This window comes from Ictalurus punctatus, chromosome 2, assembly GCF_001660625.3.
Source record: "Ictalurus punctatus breed USDA103 chromosome 2, Coco_2.0, whole genome shotgun sequence".
NCBI classification, from domain to species: Eukaryota; Metazoa; Chordata; class Actinopteri; order Siluriformes; family Ictaluridae; genus Ictalurus; species Ictalurus punctatus.
Genome location: NC_030417.2, coordinates 18,975,725 through 19,001,901, shown reverse-complemented (window position 1 = coordinate 19,001,901; position 26,177 = coordinate 18,975,725). Strand labels below are relative to the sequence as shown.

General features: G+C 40.1%; 1 protein-coding gene across 8 annotated transcripts in view; it reads right to left on the bottom strand.

Annotated features, from left to right (window-relative positions):
• rbfox1 (RNA binding fox-1 homolog 1) overlaps positions 1–26,177 on the bottom strand; it is a 325,104-nt gene that overhangs the window by 68,882 nt on the left and 230,045 nt on the right. The window contains exon 1 of one of the 8 annotated variants that reach the window (XM_017459845.3): positions 18,470–18,782. The exons of the other annotated variants lie outside the window; for them this stretch is intronic. The gene's annotated coding sequence lies outside the window, so the exon portion shown is untranslated. Of the gene's footprint in view, positions 1–18,469; positions 18,783–26,177 lie in introns of those variants that run through there. 8 annotated transcript variants of the gene reach the window in all.

Sequence of the window (26,177 nt, the reverse complement as noted above, 5' to 3'; positions counted from 1 at the left end):
AGGAGCTGTGGACTCCTTTGTCATGTTTGCTGTGTTACAGCATGAAAGAAATGGGGCAGGATGGGGGAGAGCTCAGCGATCCTGCTCCAGGCTAACACGCAGAACATTCACAGAGCAGAAGCTTACTTAACAGCAAAAAAGAATACACAGGAACGTGCTAGCAAACCAAACCTGACGCAAGGAACAATAAAGAGTGGCCTGTGAGGCCTTGGAAGTTATCCAAGAAAGTCTCCAAGGCCTTAATTACATTCTAGCGACATCCTAGGCCCACTGCTGGTGGCTCAGTGGCCCTATGTGACTGTTTATATCACTCCAGGCTAAACCTCTAACAGGCAGAACACTCACAGTGCTGAATCTGGCAAGAAAGAAGGCTTTGGAACACACCAACACACCAAACTTGATGCAACATACAATAAAGATTACCCTGTGAGGCCTTGGAAGTTATCTACCCTGTTCCTAGAGTTGTTTCTGAACCTTTTGGGGCCCTAAGCAACATTCTAGGGCCCCCTGGTGGCTTGTGGACCTTAAGTGACTGTTTATACCACTCCAGGCTAAAACTCTAACATCAAGAATACAAACTAGCAAGAAAGGATTGGGAATGCGCTAGCATACCAAACCTGACATAAGGTTCAATAAAGATCGGTCTGTGAGGCATCGGATGTTATCTAAATAAAAGCCGCCAATCCATTAATAACATTCTAGCACTGAGGACAAGGCTGTTTCCATTGCCCCCCTGGTGGCTCAGGAGGTCTAAACAACTTTGGATATTGCTTATAGCTAGAGATTTCTCTTTGGGTAAATATTCTATAAGGAGATCACAAGTTCAAGTACCTTTAAAAGAACTGCACTTTCGTCTTTCATCTTTTCAAACTTTTTGTTCTGCATCTCAGCAATCGACTAGTTTACAGTGTGGATGTGTGCAGGGTTAGAGTCCATGTGAACGGCACACTAGACACAGCTAACAGTAATGAATGCTAAGAGTGGTGGCAGATCAGGCCTGAGTCATCAGCCAGCCTGTAGCACTGAAGCGAGAGCAGGACAGCACACAATGAAAGACACACTCACCTCTCGGAGACCCACACACAGAGCTATTAAAAGACTTTTCTCCACTTAGCTCAGGCAATCAGAAACACAAAGGCTAGCTGCTTAATGTCAGGATGTGAAAGCATTTTTGTGTGTGTGCAGTTGTGTATCATAGTCACTACAGCACTTTTGTGGCTGTGCTGATAAAACGTTTCAGTGTCATTCCATGTTTCCATGTTTAGCCCGAGCCACGTGATGGCTCGTGGATCCTCACCCCCTGACTTGCCGAACAATATGGCTGCTGTCACAGCTGCGAACGCGGCCCGAACACGCAGTGCTCATCAGGCCAATGCTTGTCAGGTACAGGTGACGTTAATTACAGGCATTATTTACACAGCTGAAACACGAGGTGGCAAGGTGGCTCTGCACCGGGCTGTTGAAGCTCAGTTCCACCCCCTGGTACCCTCCATGCCTTTCCCACCTCTCATAGCACTGTCTTTCTCTGTTCTAAAAAGAATGCGCTGAAAGAACATTAATCACACATCACTGTTAACCTTGAAATCATGTCACTTCGTCTAGCTCAGCTGTATGCACATGGTCTGATGATGTTCAGCTTGAGCAGCCTGCAAATATGCAATCCTGTTGATTTTGTTAAGCAAAACTTCCTGCCTCAAAGCCAACTACTGAAATGGTTCCAAAAAATATGTACAGGTAATCACAGTATTTGCTTACAATTTTTTAAAGGAGTGGTTTGTCATTTTTACAGCCCACTGCTGCCAAATTGTAAATGCTTCTCCGCAAATGATCTCACCCTCACTCTTTTGATGCCACTTATACCTCATGAGTTGCCTTTTAAGGAAAAAGGGGCAGAGTTGGGAAGCTTTGTACCTGCTTGGGGTGGAGCTTATTTCCAGCAACTTTTTTTTTTTTTTTTTTTAACTACAGTGACATTATTTTATGAATAAATAACCTTTCTTGTCGCCTACAGAAATTTGCTTTTTGTAGTGCCTGTATTGATAGTAGATACAAGAGCTCACTGAAATTAATTCAGTATTATTAAGTTTATGCAGTGTAATGAACATGCTCATACGCTTGGTAGAGTAACATTAAATGCGCTTTTTAGGAAATGATTGCATTTGTATTTTGGAAACTAACTTGGGAAGTCTGAGGGAAAGAAATGCTAAAACCTATAACAAATCAACATAATTTTTCATCGGCTAAATCTAGAGTAAAACTAACAATAACCAAATGATTACAATATGAATATAACTAGCATTTAATTTGATCAAATTACTGAAACTAAATCCAGTTAAATAAACACTGATTCAGTTGATGCAGAACAGATGAAATGAGAGAAAAAGAAAGGATCAAGACGGCCAAGAACAAAGGCTGAGCTTTTCGCCCCAGATGTTGTGTGGGTCTCTGTAGGTTGTGTCGTGGCAGATGTTACGAAGCAGAACTGCATGAGGTTATAACCAGGCGCACAGGTACACTAAGAGCAAGACTAATCAGTCACAGATGGACACATGCATCGAGCGGGCCAGGACGCGCAGATGTCCGTGTCAGTTGGTACCCGTGCCAACCGGGCCCATCTCCAATTACTTATTCCAATCACAACTGTACATTGTGTCAACATGTCTATTAGCAAAATCTAAATGAGAAACACTTTAAAGAATTCACAATAACACACGCACACAGATTACATTTCACGCTTTCACTCGACATCTTATCAACAATCATCATGCTTGTTTTTTAATTTTAACCAATTAATCCCGAGGCAGATTTCTGCGTCACATCACTACACACATTTCTGCACGACTGAATCCAGAAGACTGGCATCTGTCATAATTACGTTAGCTTTTCAGGACAAGCCGTGCCGTCTAACAAGATGCATCCCGTCGCTGCCAGATGTTTGTTATGAATGTTTACACTGTGTAGTAACCCAAGCTATTAATTTAGAACTTGTAACATAAAAATACTCCAAAAGCAAGCACAACATAAAATCATTAGCGTCAGCTGCTGTAAAAGACGCACTATTAATTTTAGCAGAGGATGCAGCATCTCTGAACGTGGCCCATCTGTTAGCCTTCCAAATGACCCAAATTGCTTTGCGAACGTGCTATGTACAGTTATTCATACAACATGTCACACATATTAGGGGTATACTTTTATGGCGGTATCAACACATAACATTTAGGGTGCCATCTTTCTTTCGGACTATTTCCCCAGTGCATATGCATCAGCTCTATGGAAAGTGTCAGTTTTGCTCAGAGGGACTATCTCACGGGTTAAAGGAAAAGATCAGGATCAAGGGCTGTATGTTAAATGTGTGACTGCTGGAAGCCCCGGGATTTAAAGTTGGCTTACTGAAGGTCTGCACCTATCAGATTTCCCCACCATGTGTCAAACACTTTCTTCGGAAAGCCACAAACTGTCAGATGGCATCTTTTTCCCCTGGGCTGAGAACTCCCACGCTAAGAAATGATGCTGTCTTCCAGTTCGGTCCTTCTTTTTTTATTAGCATTTTAAAGAGACATTCTCCGTCCGATATCCGTGGGTATGCATGCTGAATCCGAATGCTGTGTTCTGGTCAAAAGTGCATTTTCCAAATTTTTAATGAACAAATTTATAGATTATGTTCAAGTCATTATAAAACAAAATGGTGATTCTAATTATTATTATATTCCCTCCATCATTGTTTCTTGGCTCATTTAGAGTATGGCGGATGCTCCACATAAACGTATTCAAAATGTGTATAGTTGTTGTTATGGTAATGAGATGTTTCTTTAACATTTATGGATGTTACAGAGTCTTTAGTAACAGTCAGAGGAAAAGCTGTAACTTTTCCGCCATCTTCAGAACACAGGAGTTTATGCTTTGTGGTTTCTCTGTAACATGACAAGCTGCGTATTTTTGTCTCCAAGAGAAAGAATAAAGAGAGGCTGGAAAAACAATCATGTTGTTCAACCTCAGGATCAGTTTTCTTTGACACTTTCACTGAAGAGATCGATATCCTGGAGGGTTGGAGAACACACCAAAGGTAAAACAGTGGTGCAGAGTGGCAGTGGTGGCTCAACAGTTAATACTCTGGGTTAGTGATCAGAAGGTCTGGAGTTTAAGCCCCATTACTGCCAAGCTGCTACTGTTGGACCCTTGAGCAAGGCCCTTAACCCTCTCTGGTGCCGAATCATGGCCAACCCTGCACTCTGGCCCCAGCTTCCTAACAAGCTGGGATATGCGTAGAAAAGAATTTCACTCTACTGTAATGTATAGTGACAAATAAATGCTTCTTCAAATCAGAAAACAGCAAGATTTACACCAATCTGTACAGACAGATTGCAGGAGGATTCCCAAGCATGGGAATGGCTTTTGGGCATAGATTTCCATAAATATAGTTATATACTGACTATATTTATAACTGAGACATTGAGGTCTTGCTATAAAATCACATCCAATGTCACGGCTCAGCATGACATCTGTTGCTGGATTGTAAACACAACAGGAAGACAGGAAGAGGTGTGCTGGAGATGAGGAGGGTGAATTTTAGTGTCCAAGATGAATCCGATGGCTTTTTGGCTCGGTGGATGAGGAAATCCACGGCTTCAGGAGATTCTGGGGATCTGAACGTAACACTGCTGAAGCTCCAACAGCCTGACCAAGGTAGTGGACTAACGATAATGTTCTGTGGCTGAAAATGTCCCCATAAACACCTACACACACTGACACACACACACACACACACGTCGCTGACAAAACACATTAACATTCAAGATCTTGGCTGCAACCTCTTCACTTTTACATACAGAGGATCTGCATACACACACACACACACACACACACACACACACACACACACACCAATGCTCAATATGTGTGTGTGGGTGTGTGTGTGTGTAGTGTAACTGGTCTCTAATTGCATAGTGAGCCGCCAGTACGTATGCAGACGACTTATTGACAGATCGGCAAGAGCATCGACCTGACAAAAACACGTTGATTAATTACGAGCCATCCAAGACAATTAGCCAGAATGGAATGCAAAACAACTTCTACGCGCATGCACATGTATGCACATACTCACACGAACACACACGCACACCAACCTAGCCTCATTTAAGCCCAGCGAGGATACATCAAACAATTTCTTTTCCCCGCGTTTCCAGGGCAACGCTAATATGCTAGTGTGCCGGTTTTACTGGAAAGCATTTGGCTTGACAGTTTTAAAAATGATTTAGAAGCCGGCTCAGGATGGCTGCATTATCTGGCCCACCATAAATCCTCCAGCTGATGATGCTCTTTGAAGAAAAAGCAGGCGATTCGCTTTGCGGTTTGGCCCGGAAACTAGTAGTTACGTAGTAGTAGTAGATGAAACATCCCCAGGTTACTCCACTCCTATTTGTTTTTGAGGTTGTTTTTTTCTGTGAGCCTTATTGATATTTTATATTCCCAAATGCTGTTTGTTAGCGCGTTTAGCGAGGGCAGTCATGCTGACAGAGATCAAAAGAAGAGGAGAAGAGATGCTGCACTGCTGCCTCCATCTCTTTTGTACTTTTCTGGCTTTGCATCCATTTCTTAATTGGTTTACTAGCAAACTTCAGACAACAAATGAGACACTGCTTTCATCTGCGGCATACACACCAACGTGAGATGACGGGAACGAACTCATCCGAATCTGACGGCCAGAACACAACAACTCAGAAACGAATGAGACCGCAACTCAAAGAGGACATGACCAGGGCTCAGTTATGACAAGCTTAGAAGGGTTTCACAGCATTTGGATGAAAAATAACCCAAGTGAAATGAAACCATCATATAGAGCAGAACTTACGCTTGGGCCACTTTCATTTCAGGTTTGGAATGAATGTAAACCAAGCATACATTCTGCTCTATACAATGGCTCAATTTCAGTCTTGACCTGTAGCTGTGATCTGGCAGTGTCACAAATTCCCCCATCTCAGTATGAATCATGGGTCCCAGCACAGCCAGCTTTTGGTCCCCAGTCCTGTCTTAATGGTTTGTTTCCCTAATGTGTGCACCTGTTCTGTCTTCATCCCTTAATCAGTCATTCTTTCACTGATGGTCTTACGTAATTAAATCTACCATATTTGTTTCAGAATCATGTTTTGAATGAGTAATTTTTTTTAAATATAGGTTTTTCTACAAAACATTGTGTTTCCTTTTAGTTAGTGGTGCTTGAAAAACTACATTTAATCCTACCCTGGATCTTGTTTCTTTGTTGTTTATACATCCGCTGACACGTTTCATACTCGATTCTCTCTCTCTGGGCACCGACACAGCATTTCCTGTTATAAAAGCCCACATACTCTTTCTTTTCGGCTCTATTTTTAACACCCCCTACCCCCCCCCAACCCCAACTCCCTTAAGCTCTTTTTATCTCACCATGACTGTCTCTCCACTCCTGATTTCTATCTTTCTCTCTTCCGATCTCATTCTCTCTCTCTCATTCTCTGTTCTGTCTGTCTCCCTCTCTCTCCCCTACACCTCCCCGTTTCTGTGCGTTGTCGTGTTTCCCGGCACTTACAGTAAGCGAGATGCATTAGATTAAGATTAGGTAATGGTGAGATGATTGATGGAGGTGACCGGCCTGTGCTGCAGAGGTCCAGGAAAATAAGCAGGCGCTGCATATTACGGCCCGCAGATTATACAGGCCGCTGATAGAATAATGTCATTTCGACGGCGGGCTAAAATTGAACTGTCAAGAACTGTCAAATGCACAATAACGCACTCGGGAGAGGCTGAGTAGTGAATGGGATCGGACTTGCCGGCTCAAAAAGTCTGACGCCGGATGGCCATGGTGGTCTGCAAGCCTGGATGCGCTCGGCTTCTAGATGCTCATGTACCATTTTACATTTTTAATTAATGGTGCGGTTTTTATCTTCTGCAGTAATGTTACAAGTCTTTCTAGATCATTTTTTTTCTGCCATTGTAATACTTATGCAGTACTTTTTCTTTTAAACAGGAATAATACTAAAATATATTTTCTAGCATTTTTTTCCATGTGAAATGACTTTTATCCCATTTTATTTGTACTCAGGAGGATCGCCATGTTCAAGAAAGTGGTTTTGTTTCTGCAAGTTGTTTATAATGCCTTAAAGAGAGATTTTTAATTTATATTATTTAAAAATACCTTTAAATAGACACCACTGGGACTTCCCGTTATAAGTAGTAAAAATGCAATAATTAACAGATTTATATATGTATGATTAAAACCTGAATTTACATTATAAATATGTTTATATTTGTCTACAAGTGTAGTAATGTAAGCTCAGGCCTAAGCTTTTAGACATCATCCTGCTTTGAGCAGAGCACTTCCCCATCACACGAGCTCCTCATGAATATTCATGCTTTTCTTTCTGTCTAAAGTCTATAGCCTTTAAGCAAACCCTTTGCAAGCCAACACTGTATTATCACCAAACCTATAATCACCCGTGCATGTGATAAATGTAGAATGCAACTCTCCAGCTCGCCTTTTTTTTTTTAACTCTCACTGGAGGATTAAAGACGCAGATATCATCGCTTCCTATAAGCCACAAATCAATAGCATGGAGCTTGTTGGCTCTCTGATGGTGCAGGTTCATTTAGGTAATGGTCTAAAAAGGCAGTGGAGGAAAAAAAAAGAAAAGAGAGGGGGAAAAAAGGTTCACGAGTAATAGAGAAAAGCTCCAGACAGAACAGGCCACTTATGGCAGAGCCAAGTGGATCAAGGCCAATTAGTGATCCTATGGTTCTGCAGTAATAGAGCCGAGTCTGGGGGTAAAGGAGGCATGGAGGGGGGGTCATGGGGGCCACCGGGTGGGGCTGGGCACATAATTTCATCATTTGTCAAAAAAGAATCTAAAGACTGACTTGGATTATACTTATCATCGAAGAGTGCATTATTTATACACAAACCAAGACAAGACAAGAAATCTTTTTTAAGGAGCTGAAGCAAATCTGAATATCCTATTTGCACATCATTCGCTTTATATATAAATATATAAAGCTATACATATAAATAAATATATACAGTATCTCACAAAAGTGAGTACACCCCTCACATTTTTGTAAATATTTGATTATATCTTTTCATGTGACAACACTGGAGAAATGACACTTTGCTACAATGTAGTGAGTGTACAGCTTGTGTAACAGTGTAAATTTGCTGTCCCCTCAAAATAACTCAACACACAGCCATTAATGTCTAAACCGCTGGCAACAAAAGTGAGTAGACCCCTAAGTGAAAATGTCCAAATTGGGCCCAAAGTGTCAATATTTTGTGTGGCCACCATTATTTTCCAGCACTGCCTTAACCCTCTTGGGCATGGAGTTCACCAGAGCTTCACAGGTTGCCACTGGATCCTCTTCCACTCCTCCATGACGACATCACGGAGCTGGTGAATGTTAAAGACCTTGTGCTCCTCCATCTTCCGTTTGAGGATGCCCCACAGATGCTCAATAGGGTTTAGGTCTGGAGACATGCTTGGCCAGGCCATCACCTTCACCCTCAGCTTCTTTAGCAAGGCAGTGGTCGTCTTGGAGGTGTGTTTCGGGTCGTTATCTTGTACTTTGGGCTCGTTATGCTGGAATACTGCATACTGATCACGCTCTGTTTCAGTATGTCACAGTAGCCTTCATGGTTCCCTCAATGAACTGTAGCTCCCCAGTGCCGGCAGCACTCATGCAGCCCCAGACCATGACACTCCCACCATCATGCTTGACTGTAGGCAAGACACACTTGTCTTTGTACTCCTCACCTGGTTGCCACCACACACGCTTTACACCATCTGAACCAAATAAGTTTATCTTGGTCTCATCAGACCACAGGACCTGGTTCCAGTGATCCATGTACTTAGTCTGCTTGTCTTCAGCAAACTGTTTGCGGGCTTTCTTATGCATCATCTTTAGAAGAGGCTTCCTTCTGGGACGACAGCCATGCAGACCAATTTGATGCAGTGTGCGGCGTATGGTCTGAGCACTGACAGGCTGACCCCCCACCCCTTCAACCTCTGCAGCAATGCTGGCAGCATTCATACGTCTATTTCCCAAAGACAACCTCTGGATATGACGCTCAGCACGTGCACTCAACTTCTTTGGTCAACCATGACGAAGCCTGTTCTGAGTGGAACCTGTCCTGCTAAACCGCTGTATGGTCTTGGCCACCGTGCTGCAGCTCAGTGTCAGGGTCTTGGCAATCTTCTTATAGCCTAGGCCATCTTTATGTAGAGCAACTATTCTTTTTTTCAGGTCCTCAGAGAGTTCTTTTACATGAGGTGCCATGTTGAACTTCCAGTGACCAGTATGAGGGAGTGTGAGAGCGATGACACCAAATTTAACACCTGAGACCTTGTAACACTAACAAGTCACATGATACCGGGGAGGGAAAATGGCTAATTGGGCCCAATTTGGACATTTTCACTTAGGGGTGTACTCACTTTTGTCGCCAGCGGGTTACACATTAATGGCTGTGTGTTGAGTTATTCTGAGGGGACAGCAAATTTACACTGTTACACAAGCTGTACACTCACTACTTTACATTGTAGCAAAGTGTCATTTCTTCAGTGTTGTCACATGAAAATATATAATCAAATATTTACAAAAATGTGAGGGGTGTACTCACTTTTGTGAGATACTGTATCAGTCATCATATATTTTGTTCAGAGATAAGACAATCTGTCATTAACCTGAAACAGTGAACTGGACCAGGTGTAGTAATTAGTAGTTCATTATTTCAGTTATAAATACATCATAATTTGACATCTGATACTAGGTGATGCTATGTGACGTGACTTTATTGGACTAATGAACAGATGACACGGAGTGACAGATGACCTGCACGTATTTCACTATTAATGCTGACAATCAAAGGGTCAAAAAGACTGCAATCTGTGCTCTGTGAATATATCAAGAGGAGGAGAGAAACTTCCAACAATACAAAAAAGTAAAACATCTTAAACATAAAAGTCAGTACCAGGAGTTTATCACTAGCTGCACACACTAGATGGGTAAGAAAATGCCTCAAGATGACGCTAGGTGAGCTCTAGTATGTTGGTTAGCCGCAATCTAAAACAAGTTTTTTCTTCACACGATCCATGCTAACTAATAGCTAGTAGCTAGCTAAAAACTTCAAAATCAACTCTGCACTTTCCCTATTCACTTTCTGTGCACTTTCCATTGCCACTATCTAAACATTAACAGAGCTATATAGAATGCTTTGTGATGTGGGTTGCGCAATTTTGTAAATACGAATACCACACAACGTCCTTCTCATACTCTGTCTGACAAAGATGGGTTTTGATGCAACACTTGTTTCTATAGAGAGACTCTTTTTAAGTGATTTTTAGATACATCACGTTTGATGTGTCATATTTAATATAATCAGGAAATGCTAACTGGTGTTAGCTAGGGAAAAGTACAATTCAAATGCATAAAAAGTATGAAATTATCGAGTTCAGAACCATAGCATTGTCCCTGACTTAATGAAAATAATTTAATATTAAAAATGTTAAAAATCATGGGATCTTCAGATTTATAAAAAATTCTAAAACCGAGAAGATCCTAACATGGAGTCCATCTAAGCCCCACCTTTTTATCCAATACAAACCAACCTTATTTGCTTATATTTCTCAAGACAAACGATGTAAGATTATTTAAGAAACATTTTGGCGACAACTTCCTTACTCAATCCTTAGCACATACTGACTCTTTGAATTCTTCATGCTTTCCGTCTTTGTCTTCACTTTTTATGCAACATTAATTCGCAGAAAAAAAGAAAAAGTCCCCTGTCGCCTCAGCATGAGTGTTTAAAATATTCCAAACCAAAGTCTCCCATAAGACATAACTCATGCTGACAATGCCATCTGCGAGGCAATCCCTGCATGCCCGTCTCTGGCAGACATCTTGAGAGCGGATGATTAGATGTTCTTGTAGATCAGCGATTACCATGACGGCGGAATCGACCTCACTCGGATTTCTTCACTGATTTCTTCATCGGTTGATACTTACCAATCAACTTAAAACGTAAATTAATTAGGAACTGATTGAAAAATCCAGAATTTACTGAGGAGATTGTGGTTTAAAAGTCATGAGTTAGTAAAATTAGTCCAAAATTCTGTATGACTCAGTTGATTCTTAACATTGTTTAACATGGGGTTTTTCCACCGCACATTCAGAAACAAGAGCAGGCCCATACTAGAACCATGGAACTTAAAGTTCTAGTTTGTTCCCTTCCAAACTGGAAGTAAAAGATTGAGGAAAAAAAAAGCGATGACATCACTGTTATGTAGCATGACGACACTGCTGTACGATCAACACGGAATACTAGCTTGGATCAGCATCGTTCATTTGTCTGGACACTGTGCAGGAAAACAGGCATACTGTTTGGGATACCATCCCCTGGACGGGACACCAGTTACAATCACGTTCCTGCTTTTTGATGTAAACACAGGCAGACAAAATAAATACATTGATAAAAATTTGTGCAGAAATATAAAAATAAAACAGCAACAACATTTTCTGTGGCTTTTTCAATGTTTTATGTAAAGCTGTATCGTTAACCAATCACTGACCACCAGTTTTATTCATGCCAACATGACCCGAGTACCATTCGCTCCTGTACAGCTAGGTACTGATCTTAATTTGGTACCTCTAGATGGATTGTTTGGTAAGAGACTAATGGTGCAGTTGGAAAAGGGCCATGGTGACAGATATAGGTTATAAGTATACTTTTGTTTGTCCATCTTGGGGAACCAATATGGTACTGGAACACTGGAAGGAAAAAAAAAAAACACCACACAGTTACAGTTTTTCTGGTGCAGAATGATCTGGTACTTAGTGCAGTGGAATAAAAGGCCATGGTCAGAAATACAAGATCCATCTAGCGATTTAAAGGGTTCCATGTGGGAGATGCTTTTAATGCTTATATGTAGAACCCTAAAACAATGCATTTGCCATTCAGAAGCTAAGCTTTAAGCACCCAAAGTACCATTAAGGAACTGTTTTTTCTAACTCTTAGTCTCATTTATTAAAAAAAAAAGCATTAAAGGTACTACGTAGAACCCTACAACAGTGTTTCCCATTCAGAGGTGTGCTATGGAGTTCTGCAACACTAAATGCAACTATAAACGGATAAAAAAAAACATGACGTGCCGTTCTTTAATAAATAAAAATAAATTGTGCTCCTTGGCAAATTGCTGTGGTAGAAGAGGAATAATCAACTTCAGTAACACCATTTCATCACTCCACTCCGTTGTTGATTATTTTCCTATAACAGCATGACACACATTACATTTTTTAAACAATATACAGATCTTAATATAATTTTTCTGGCCTCAGATGCACAGCGCTTCTTTTCAGCCAGTACTAAAGGTATTTTGTGCATGGATCCCGACCACGATGTTATTCATCACCACAAAAAAACACTGCTACACACACACACACACACACACACACACCCCGCTCCTGGATTGTTCTGGAGGCAGATGCGCCCCCGTTTGTCAATGTCACCACGGATATCCATATATACAATGCAATTAAAGATAAGCCTAATCTCACATGGCCAATGCTACATCTTAGTTTTTTCCATCTTCCCTATACAAGCTTTCGCTACGTACAAACCACAGGGATTAGCTGCCCATTTACGTCCTTTAAATTAAACTCGAGACGATGTGAAAACACAGCAGCGGAGGAAAAAAAAGGATAAACAGTACACAATGCACGTGTGAACATGGATTTGAACTTTAATGAACAACGGCGGTGTAGATTTGCCGAGTCACCACTCACACGCTAGCCTGAATGTCCTGTTTAGCATATATTGCATTAGAGTTACGTAGGATTTCCGACTCATGTTTATAACTCATGTTCGGTCATTTTTTTTAAATAACGCAAAATATAATCGAAGAGTAAATCTGAGAAGTAAATAATCCAAAAGTGGCTCCACTATATGGTACTGTAACCCCTAAACTAGCATTGTGCTAAATCGCATGCACACATATCTTTGACTTTGCAAGCTTAGCTAGCAGAGAGTAGAATGACTAATGCAATAGCAACTGGTACACAGCTGGTCCTGAATTAGCATTATAGCTAGTTCAGGTAGCTAACACAGCTAGCTTGTTTGATCAACAGACATAGCTAAGATCAATTATCCAGACTAAAGGCTATTTCTGAGGAGAATCTTTATCTTTATTATATAGAGATTTCTTTAAACTTTTAAAGAATGCTTAAGAAGTTCATGATTTTGTACACGTTACTACAGCAACACTGGGCTGCATGGAAAACATTTATTTTTATTAAATTTTTTTTTTTTGTAAATCAATAATAAACTTAATTACATTAAGTTAATTGCTAAATAAAATTCCAGTGTCCAAAGCTATTAGCTACTAACAAAATGAAGACAGTCAGCTAAAATAATCAGAAATCTGCAAATTTAAAATAATTCTTAAGAATATTCAGCATTTTTGTACTGGTACTTCGGTGGATTATACGTCAACATTCAGCAGTGGGTAAATATACCAGCTAGCATCGGCACTATGCGCTACATGCAGCGTGAGTGTGATACAAATGTAAATATAATGCATATGGAAAACAGCTTGTGTCTGTGTAAACATAAAAATACAGTTCTTTTCTCAAAGCCTTGCCATTATGTGAATTAAACTCTGGTTATAAATGATACTCTTTTGCAAGATGTCCGTCTCATTTTGGCAACATTTCCAGATTTAAATTTATCTCTTTTAACTTCTTCACATCTGCAGAATGTATTAATTCCGCTCTGTTATAGCTCCGAGCCTTGTAATTGCATGATTTGCATTTTTTTTCTCTGGCACCCATTATAAATAATCCACGCGATGCTGCCAAGCTGGCACCCAGCTCGCTTTTTAATCTGGTGAAGCAGTCGCTTTATCGTCGTGTTCGACCCGGGGTTTATCGTTCTGTTGTGGCGGCGCGTCCGCTCATGCGGAAATGTTTACAAAGCGCCAGGCTCGCCCTTCTGCTCACTAATGCTTCAGTTTAAAGTATTAAGATAGTCGGTGAGCGTTCCTCTAATGTGTACGCACTTCATAACCGAGTCAGCTTCCTTGTATTTGCTCCTTTTTTATAGAGCCGCACAGGGGCGTAACCTGGCCTAGGCATTCGGGGCTGTAGCCCTGAAGACTTTTTCTTTAGCCCTGAATAATTTTCCACTTGGAGCGGTTTGATACTACGTAACTGAACGTCAGTAAAAAAAGACCGCCTGTAATTTTCTATCTTCAGTGAATGGAGGCGAGACCAATCAGACAGGGTTTACAGGAAAATACATGGAAATACTCTTATTGGCTGACAGTCTCTCAATTCCTCCAAACGCTAACTCACAGTCAGTGTGAGGGAAAATTGACATACTCCGATTTTAGTTTTTTAACCAGTAAAGAGATTGAAACTGTAACAATGATATCCTCTGAAGCTGAGCAGGAAAACAAGGTGTGTAACTGTCTATAAGAGTTACAGTTTACGTGAACATGATATGAGCAGAGCATAAGGACTGATAATGTACTTTGCATGGTGCTGTAGCAGTTAAATTGCCTTCCCTTGGCTAGCGACACCAAACTAACCTAGTTAGAAAAGTTTTATATTTTATCAGTCTGGTAGTCCTACAAACAGTGACAACACCCGAGGCAAGTTTTATGATAAAATCCAAACTTTTCTGATCATGTCATACATTGACAGCTAAGTTACCTCAGCTTCCATAAAACAAAACTTAGGCTACTAGCTGAGCTGGAAAAAATGCATGGAAAAGAATCTGGACTCCAGGTAACGCCCCTGGAGTCGCATGAGATCGGAAGGTGCGACTGTATTTATCTCGTGTGTCGTTTATTTCCTCGGCTCCCTGAGGGGGTTCAGACTTCGGTTCCTGACCATCTGCATTCGCCGAATTAACATTTCAAGTGGAAGGCGATGTTCCCAAGCCATAAAGCATCACAGACTCCCTGATGTGAGGTTTCTACCGTCCTCCCCTCCCCTTTCTGACCTGAGACGGCGAGCTAAAAACGAGTGTAACGCGCTCGCTGCAGGCCTCGTAGAGCCCCCGAAATAAAACTACAGCCGTTATTACATAACCTGTGCATAAGCAAGTGAATTGCGCAGCACTTAACTTGGGCAGAAAATGACAGAGCTACCCTGCCAGGCTCAGAGGGAAAATGTAAAGACGAGAGGAAACGGATCGCTGAGTTCAGCTAAGCATATTCCACAGATCAAAACATGAAATCACAGCAGCAGACTGGCACACTGCACTTCTTCTGAAGGATTACCAGTCACACCAACATTTACAGTATCACATGTGTCTATAACACGGTATGAATTATATATCGTAAGGTTTCATTGATGATGCCATGAGAATGATGTGGTGCAAAATATCTTACACACACACTTAAAGACAGATCAGTAGCTGTTTGTGATTTCAAATGTTTTTAAGTGTGTCAAGCTTGACTGGTTCATGCCGTGTTTCCTCCAAATACAAAACACACCTTTAAGCAAAAAAACCAAACAAAATACTATAGTGCTTTGTCCTTTGGTGTCATTTCTACTTGGACTGGACAATGTGTTTAGTCTATCTACTTCTCTTCCAAAAGTGTTTTGAGGGGAAAAAACAATGACTGAGTAGATCATCCACCTCACGTTCATTAGTCCCGCGACTGTATTTCACATGTTGCGGACGTGTGTGAAAAACATTGTACCAAATCAGCCCTACAGTCTGGGCTAGAAAGAAATCAGACTTCACACTATTCTGTGTGTTTTTTCTTACGTCCGTCAGTGGTGTTGTTGAATAAAATCTTATACTGATAGTTTTCCCCCAACTTTCACAATGGATCTCCACATTGGACATTGGAACCTCACTGTAGCTCTGGTTTTTAAAAGAAAAACTATGGCAAGCTCGAGCTGCGTGACTTTGATGATACAACCCCCCCAAAAAATTCTGTCAAGTACAGTGGAATTTTAAATGAGAAGACCGGGCAGAAAATCTGCATGATGTATTCCGGGTCTAATGAGTGCTAAAGTAGATTGCAGGCACAGGGCATGTGCAGGATCCTTCGTCTGTTCCTCACGCCGGAATAATTTAGCCCAGACATGTGAGTGTGCTGCCGCCCATCAGGATTTACCCATCGAAACATCACCCAGCGGGGGGTGGGGGTTGTGGGGTGGTTCGCGGGAGAGCAAAAAGGATGTCTCTGCTCATACATATACTCTGCTCACACACACACTGCTCACACACACACACACTCTGCCGATGGGAGCAGGGGGTGCAGTCAAGCGTGTGTTTGCCAGGAACCTCGTAGGTGCTGCACAGACAAGCAATTATTCAAAGCGCAGTCCAGAACTTGCATAACGCCCTGGTGCACCCACATCATGAGTCACCGAATTACATAAACTGGATATGGGGGTATTCTAGCACTCGCGGCTGCCTTCCCACGGAGTAAAAGAGAAAAAAAAAATACGGCTGAAAACTGATACATCGTGCGGGGATGACACGAGGAAAAAATGTGTAGTTTATGGAGGATGATTTGTTTTCAGTTTGTAAACGTGTGCCATGTTCCATCCTCGCCTCCGAGCATGCTGTGGAAGAAAACTACACTCGCACAGCACGAGAAACACAGCAGCATGGAAATGTAGTAAAGTCATTTGTTTTTTTTTGTTTTTTTTTTTTTTTCTTGCCATGAAAGCAATTTTCAAAGCAGTAAAAAAAACAGGACATTAACATGGGCACAATACACAGAACAAACTATGAATAACTGGAAATATTTCAACGTCTACAAGTACTTGGTAATGTTAAGTGGGTGGGGATAATAATGTTTAATTTTTGTGGTATCGCCTGTGTCGCGCATGTTGTCTGTCTCTTGTGTGGATGTATAGCGACTGCTATATATATATATATATATATATATATATATATATATATATATATATATATATATATATATATATATATATGTATAGCAAATTAAATATCAAATTAAATATAAGTATGAATACCTGGTACATGCTTGGCTTGATTTCCAGATTAGATTAGCAGAGCATGCTAACTGTACTAGCTATGTATACTCATCAGAGAGCTCTGCTCCTTCCTTCCAACCTTTATTTTTCTTCTTGATTATTCTATATGACAATTCTTCTTCAATATTTGTGTGTTAAACAGTAAACGGGAACTAACTGCAGGTGGGGAATTTAAAAATTAAAAAACGACGGACCACATATGTCACAGGAATCATTCGAACCAATCATTTGGATTTATGGTGTCATACACAATTTGCTAATATGATGCTTGCTAGCTTGAATGTAAGGTAACGGGGCTGAAGTTGCTCATGTTTCTCATAGATATTTCATCGAAACTACGCAAAATCTAGCTAGCAAAAATGAACTAGCCAGTATAGCCCATGTGCCTGGCGCATGACTTGAACAATCCCAGTTCATTGCAGAGAGCTGTCAGTCAAGCATGCTGATTAGAATAGTAGGCCACACCCACTTGGACAGTGCTCAGAGCAGTCTGATTAGATTATGGTGTGGTTTGATTCTGTTTCATCACACTGCTGGATGTTTTATATTGTAATAAAGTCTGGCATCAAACAAATATCATTCATTCATCTTCAATAAGCACTCTGAACTTTATTAAGCTATTAACTATTCATCTATTTAACTATTTAAACCCAACCGCTGGGTTTTGACATCACTGTGATGAAAAAACAAACAAGCAAACAAAAAAAGAAACAATTCCAACCCCATCATGCCTATCCCATTCAAACAAAACCACCACAGTCAGACTCCGCCCCTTCATCCATCCGTGTGCATATTTCAAATCCAATATCTATTCAAGAGCAATTATTCTTCATCATTCTTCAACAAACAATTTAGTGCCTTAAGCAGGTCACATAAATAGCTGAGTGTTCAATTAGAACTTATTATTGCTTCCATAACTCATTTCCAATGCAAATGTCATTAGTGTCGTTATTGTTTCTGCAGCCGGAGAGCCATCAATATTTGAACATGGAGAGCGAGTAGTTTAGATAGAGATGGGATTGGTGCGTGTGCAAGTGTGTGTGTGTGAGAGACAGGGATGGAATGAGATCAACAAAACAAACCATAATTCCCAGCTATTTCAATTATGCCTCATTATCATTATTATCATCACCCATTTAGGCACTGTTTGCCATTTTCGCCTCTGTGAACAAGGTAACTAAGGCCAATACACTTTGACTGTCTGTCTCGCTCTCTCTCTCTCTCTCTCTCTCTCTCTCTCTCTCTCTCAAACACACACACACACACACACACACACACACGTGCCGGCGGTGCGCACCAGCACACAGTCCTCAGAAACTGCATCTTGTTTATACGCTTGTTTTTCATTAGTAAACGCACCCTCCATCACTCTGTCACCCCTCTGCATCCCGGCATCCTTCTTCCTCATTCATTATAACGTGTATCCACTCACCGGATGCGAATCTCTCACAAGGATGAGGATGATGAGGATCGGCGTTAGCAGAATCGGCAGCTACCGAGCGGCTCCATGAAGCCCACTCGCGCGCTTTCGCACGTGAGCGAAAGGATCATTTCAAGAAAAGAAAAAGAAGAACAAGAACAACAAGAAGAAAAAGGAGTAGGAGGAGGAGATTGAGGAAAAGGATAACCAAGAAACAACAACAACAGAAAGAGCTCCTGAGAACAACGAGCGCATGAGATGGAGAAAGAGAAAGAAAGAGATCAAGGGAGCGCGAGTGCGCACGAGAGTGGAAGAGAGAGAGAGAGAGAGAGAGAGAGAGAGAGAGAGAGAGAGAGAGAGAGATGGGAAATTAATAATCCCAGAGACAAGTCCCTTCTCTGTTATTCATCAGGCTTTGCGCGAGCTGCAGAGGAGCTGAGATGTGCAAGCGGGAGGGGCAGAGCTCCACACTCCATTGGCTCTCTCTTTTCATTCCTATACATTGCAGCCAATGCACTCGTCCTCCCTCCCCCTCCATCTCCCTCTCTCTCACTCTCTCTCCCTCTTTTTCTTTTATTCTCTATCTGCCCAGAGGTGCATAATATACAGTATGGAGGGAATGTGTGCGGTGCAAGAAGCATCGCTTGCACTCGCACTCCCGCTGTGTGTTTTAACCCTGTGTAAAAAGGTTTTTAACATTTTCTTTTTGTCATAAAATATTCAATGTGAGTACTATTCGAATGGAAAAAAAAAAGTTTTTCAATTTCTGGTGAAATAGCTGTATAGAAAACTGTTAAAATGTGAAGTACACGGTTAAAGAATCCATGTATGTCATTATACACTGTCAGAAATAAAGTGCTTTCCTTGATGCTGGTGTGGTACCGCCATTTTGTGTCTAGTTAGTTAGTTACAGTTACGTTTATATATCGCTTTTCTAGACACTCAAAGTGCTTGACATAGTGGAGGGGGGATCTCCTCAACCACCACTAGTGTGTAACATCCACAGGGATGATGCGACGACAGCCATAGTGCACGAGAACGCCCACCACACACCAGCTATTGGTGGAGAGGAGAGAGAGAGATGTAGCCAATTCAGGAATAGAGATTATTAGGAGGCCATGATAGATAAGGGCCAATGAGGGAATTTCACCAGGGATATACCCCTACTCTATTACGATATGTGTCTTGGGATTTTTAATGACCACAGAGAGTCCGGACCTCGGTTTAACGTCTCATTCGAAAGACGGTGCTGATTTTACAGTATAGTGTCCCAGTCACTATATCTAGCTTGTAGTACTTAGCTTTTAGAATAATAAACTTTAAAGTTTCCGGTATCAGTGGCTCTAAAGGCCTAATTATGTTATTTATTATACCTTATATATTTTTTTTAAAGGCATAAAAAAGTAAATACTAAAATCACAAAACATTTTCATCATTTTGATGGCACCAATCCAGAGACAAGGATAAGTAGAGTTCGGTACCTTTATTTCTGAGAGCACTGTATGAGATCTTTGCCAATTGAATAAAAGCTGAAATTTATATCCTGTAAAGAAAGAAAGAAAATTGTATTAAACATGACGTAGTCATGAATAGTGTATATGAATATAGGAAAATGTCCTAGTGTGAGTTGTATTATATATTGATGCGACTTCCACTGATCAATCTGTAGAAATAGATAATGATTGTTGGTATTATTCTACATAAACCTATAAGTACCTAGAGTAATAAGATACAACAGCAGGCACTGCCAGAAATGCAGGGTATTAAACGGTACCTTTTGGTACCTTTTCTTGTTGCTCGTGTGATACAGTACCACCAAGGGTACAACTTTAGTACCTTTCAAGTGGGAAGGTGTTTGTGATGTAGCCTTAATGAAATTTGAGAGTAAAGCTTTAAAGGTACAGGTATCAGTGGTCATTAAATTATTTTAAAATGTAAAAAATGGATACAAAAGGTACAAAAAAACGGACTCTTGATGGTACCACCAACAGCACCAAGGAAAAGTATAGTTTGGTACCTTTATTTTTGGGAGTGTACAGTGTTAAGGACAACGTAAAAATAAAATGATGAATATAAACATTTCCTCTCAAATTCCATTCATTTACATTTACATTTAGAATCAACTGCTAGCCAAACTTCTATGGATTTTGGCAAATTGAGAAAAGAACGAAGCAAATTTGCATCGGATCATTTTGTATACGAAGCTCTAGGATGTTTCTCATAAATACGGTGAATGCACAACCTTGTCTTCTTATTCTTCTTATTATTATTATCATAGAAGCGGTTTGATCTTGAGCTCGGGTTACTGTTGGAATTCCACATGTTCTATGTGTGTCCCGGGTTTGCTCCAGGTTCTCCAGTTTCCTCCCATCTCCCAAAAACGTGCAGGTGGATTGGTGACTCAAAATTGCCCCTAGGTGTGCATGAGTGTGTAAATGTGTGTGCGATGGAACTGCATCCCATTCAGTATGCATGAATTCCCGGGATAAATGATTTAATGAATGAATGGATGATGATCATTATTGTTACTATTACTATAATAATAATAATAATAATAATAATAGTAACAACAACAACAACAACAACAACAACAATAATAATAATAATAATAATAATAATAATATAATAATAATAATGCTATTATTATTATTATTATTATTATTATTATTATTATTATTATTATTATTATTATTATTATTATTGAATAGCATGATGCTGGTCCATATTAGAGTAGGTTTGGGACAGAAATCTGTAAGCGAGTCATTTTCTTTGTGCTGCTGCTCGTTCAGACTCCTGAAACTGCATTTCAAGCGCAGGAGTTTTGTGTGCACGGCTGTCAATAATTGATGAGCTTGGCGAAGTGTGCAGCTTTGGAGATGGGCTCGAGCCGTTGGATATACTCTCTCTCTCTTGCCGTGTAGGATGTTATGCTGCACCACCCACACTTTTAGAGCAAGCGAGCTGTGAAATGTATTCATTGTTAACGTGGAAAAAAAAGAAATGGGGGGCCAGAAATTTTGGCCTGTAATTTCTCCCAACGTCAAATAACATGTGCTTTAGGTTATTTTTCTTCAGGCAACGATTCGATATTTGATTTATAATGCAATGATATGATATTTGACGATACTACCGACTCTGCAACGATACAATAATGTTACGATACCATTTAGTATCCTCTGATCTCTATGTGACTAACTTTGTTTAGAATCTAGCAAAGGCCTACACCAAAAATATAAAAATATTAAAAATATAATTGATTTGGTACACACAATCGTTGTTTGTCCTCTTTTGATAATGATAATTGATTCGTAGTTGCTTTGATTCATTTCAGTCATCGCCTTTCAAATCAATGCATCAATCCAACTCATCCAATCGTCACACCCCTAGTTAACATGATGAATAAAAGGGGCAGGGCACTAAGAATGGAAGTCATGTGACCTTTCCGAGAGTGCAGTGGTTATATGTCAGCTAGCTGAATCATTAGCCTCAGACATTAGCTACCTTATGTTGCCTAGCGAAAGTGTTAAAGTCCTGAAAACACTATGACTAGTCATTAACTACTCAGTCATTAACAACTAGTTAATGACTGAGGTAAATAATTCATATAGCTAGCAAGAAGCGTTTAATATGCGTACAGGCAAAATGTGAAGAGAAAATGATGCAAAACCAAGAGAAATATCAACATTTTCCTCAGATTTTCCTTAGGTAAACAATTAAAAATTAACATATTAGACAGTTAAAATTACACTTAGCACTGACCGCTAACCCAAATTCCATGGGTTCTACATCAACATTGTGTCACATTTTCCTTCCTCAATCAAAGCTATCTGAAAATTTTGTCCAAAGTAACATAAATATAAGAAAAAGAGGCAAACACGCGTCCACATTTGAACGCATCATTAGTTCAAGAAATCTGAGGAATTGCTCTGAGCTGATTGGTGCATTGTTCTTACATCGTAGATGACTTCATGCCCTTTTCAGAAACCATTCACCACCTAAACAGTCCATACTGAACATGGGGGGCCAAGTATATAAAAAAATAAGCAAATAAATAAAACCCCAAAACCTTGTGTCAGGTGAAATCTCATTATAATCTACTAATTAAGCATTTCAGCTGGGCCTGCGGTTAGCGCCACACTTTCCCCTTTGTAATCAGATGCATTTTTTCAGGCAAAAAAAAAAAAAACAAGATGATGTGAAGGATGAGAAAAAAGGAGATGATGAGCTGACACACACTCACACACACAGCAACCCGTCGAGGGGAATAAAAAGAACCGGTGAGGGATGAATCTGTCTGAAATCGCACCTAGGGTTAGTCGTAGTGGAGAATACTTAGCACACTTAAGAAATCCCATAATGCACTGGGATAAGATCCAAACAAGTAGCCAGAATGTGATTATTTCAGATATTTTTGTGTCTTATGTGAGTCCAGATCTAGAATTTGAGACTCTTGGAATGTAATATGGTGCAAATGCAAACACAAGTTGCTCAGCCAATTTTGTTTAAGGAGTGTGTGTGTGTGTGTGTGTGTGTGTGTGTGTGTGTGTGTGTGTCTGTGTGTGTGTGTGTAGGGATGGTGTTGCAGTCCGCCACAGAAACAGACGGTAATTACCATTGCCCTCTCTGTCACACCTCCAGCATGCGCATACACCCACACAGGAAATGGAAAATGAGTTCGGGCTGCAGCGAGCCACCTAGCCTCCAAGCCTCATTCCTGACCAACTCAAGCTAATGTGTCGCTTGATTTCGGGAGGGGGAAAATCAACAAACATTCACAGTGCCGAATCCTTGACGTGGTGTGTAGCGGGAGGGGGAAAAAGCGAGCCGCGGGGGCCCCATTCAAAATGATTGTCTCATTCAGCCAAGGCGCAGGCGAGAGAGGCCTTTGTCCGGGAACCTGGTTTGAAGTTCGTCCAAAAGCGTTTGAGAGCAGTGCAAATCACGCTAATCAAAGCCTAAATACATGTTTGTGTCTACTGATAATGAGCTGTCCAGAAGAAGGCGTTATTATCCGTGACATCCTTATCTGCGAAGGCTATGATGCTGCATGCTTTGTAATTTCCTCACTGTTTACGGTTTACTAGCGGAGGAGAAGCTATAAATCTTGAAATCCAACATGGTTTTTGTGTTCGTGGATCGTGAGACACAATGAAATGAATGAATAGGAAGGTGGTTTGGAATAACATATATATATATGATATATTATATATATAATTCTCTAATAGCATGTCCCTAAGTGAAGTGTTTTATTCCTCTTATACCACAGCAATTTTTTCAAATTATCATCAAGAACAGTGGCAGTGGTAGCTCTGTGGTTAAGGTGTTGGGGGTACTGATCAGAAGGTCGTGAGTTTAAACCGCAGCTCTGCCAGCCACCACTGTTGGGCCCTTGAGCAAGGCCCTTAACGCTCAATTTTTCAGATATAAAAATATAAGTTGCTCTGGATAAGGCCAAATGCTGTAACTGTAGTTAGGTTTTAGCCATGAAGCAAGTTGGTTCTTGTTCTCACTTACGTTATAGCAGCTATAAACAGATGTTCCCTAACCAACCCTGTCTTTTTTCTCTCTGGATACAAAAATACAAAGTCCTGTTACAAAGTCCTGACACTGGAAAGTCCTTCCAAAAAATGTTAAATAAACATAAATAAACACAAGCCTCCAGCATACAGTACAAGTCCCTGTTCAAGCTGTTACCGTAGAAACGATGACATGATCAGCGCGAGGGCATTTTGCATAACGTGATTAGAAGCTGTGCTACTGTCAGAGCTGCTGTTCTAGAAAATTCATCAACAGCACTGTGGTATGAAATCCTTTAAACACTTCTCATATCTGTAATCCAGCATTATGTAAATACTTACGCAAACATTTGCTCTAGCAACTCAGTCTATGTGTTTTAGTGCAAAATTATTGGCACCCACAGTGCAATAAATCTCAATTTTAAATCTTTTTTGTTTGTGCCAATTTTAGCTCTGCTATATATTGCACTTCTCTCTGAACGTAATTTTGTTTGACTATTTACATGCTTGTATTTTATTATTGTATTTTTTGCCTTTTATTGGCTTTATATATGATTCATTTATTGCTTATTTTATCTATCTATACATTTGTCAATATTATTATTCACATTAATTCTTTATTGTCTGTAAAGCACTTTTAATATAAATAATAATAATAATAATAATAATTATTATTATTATTATTATTATTATTATTATTATTATTATTATTATTATTATTATTAATTTATTATTATTATTAGGAGTCAAGCATTAGTTTTCTTCTTCTTCATCTTCAGCTTCTTCTGCTCTGGAAGTCTATTGCAGGCCATAGAACCGCTAGCGGGAAAGTTATAAAATTTGGCACACAGATAGGGGGCAGTCTGATCTGTTCATATAGCAAATTTGGAGTCTCTACCTCAATCCGTCTAGTGCCACCAACTGTTCAAAGTTGCCCTCACGTTTATGTTAATAAAAAAAAAGTTTTTTTCTTCTTCTCCTATTCCTTGGCTCAAGATTATTCAATTGCATGAATTCCCTTGACATTTTCCGTCATGAAAATTTTTCCGCCATTTTGAATGTTCTTAAAAACCTACGTTTTCTAACTCGTCCTACACCGTTTGTCCGATTTGCATGGAAATTGGCCTGCATCATCTAGATGCCCTCATGACAAAAAGATATTCACAGAATTTTGATAAATCATATAGTTTTAGAATGGCACGTCAATGAATTTGAAGAATGCGAAAAATTAAATTTGAAGCTGTATCTCTGCAATGCTATGAGGGATTGTGACAAAACTTGGTATGTGTCATCACCATTAGGCCCTGAGGTGACCTACAGAGTTTTGGAACACAGCCCCCTACTGGATAGGAGATAGCAAAAATGGCAATTTTGGCTTATAAATCTTGAATGCTTTCTTGCATGATAAACATCATGCCCAGATGCTACCTGAGCAGTTTCAGAACAGCACCGCATACTGGACAAAATTTCTAAGAAGTATCTATTTTAGTTATTTTTAAAATAAACGTTTTTTTATGACTGAAAATGTACTTTTTCTAACTCCACATACACTGTTCATTGGACTCTAATGAAAAACATATCACAAAGATTCATTTGCTACTCATGGTGCTGATAATTGGCTTGACCCCGGTATGGCTGCTTGCAGCTATATTTATTATTATTATTATTATTATTATTATTAGCTACTAATGAGAAAAATATCCATACAAGCCATTTACACAGCTGACAGTTGAGTATAATCCCTGGGATTTTAACTCAAAACAATTTGGTCACTAGGACAGAACTGTAACCAGTCTAACCAGTAGTAGTCTCACACACACGTCTTCTCCTGGTGAAGTGTTCTTCTGAAACTTCTCTCACTTTTGAGTCGTGAATGTTGAATCTTGTCTATTCACCTTGTTAATATTACGACCATAAGTGCATCATCCATCACGTGTCGCTTACAGCTTAAAGGAAAAACAGAACCGTTTTCCTGAATCAATATTGAAATCCTTTAGGTCATAAAACATTGTAAGTCCTTAAAGTTCCTTAAATTTCGAATGTACGGCGTGAGACGTAGAAGTCCAGGGTCGATTTTCTCTGCTCTCGGCCTCTCTTCCATCATGGCCAGCTCAAGATCCGATAGCTTTTATTTTCTGTCATTAAATTCAGTGATAGAATTAGGGATAAGCCTGGCTGGGCAGTGCATCAATAGAAAATCAATT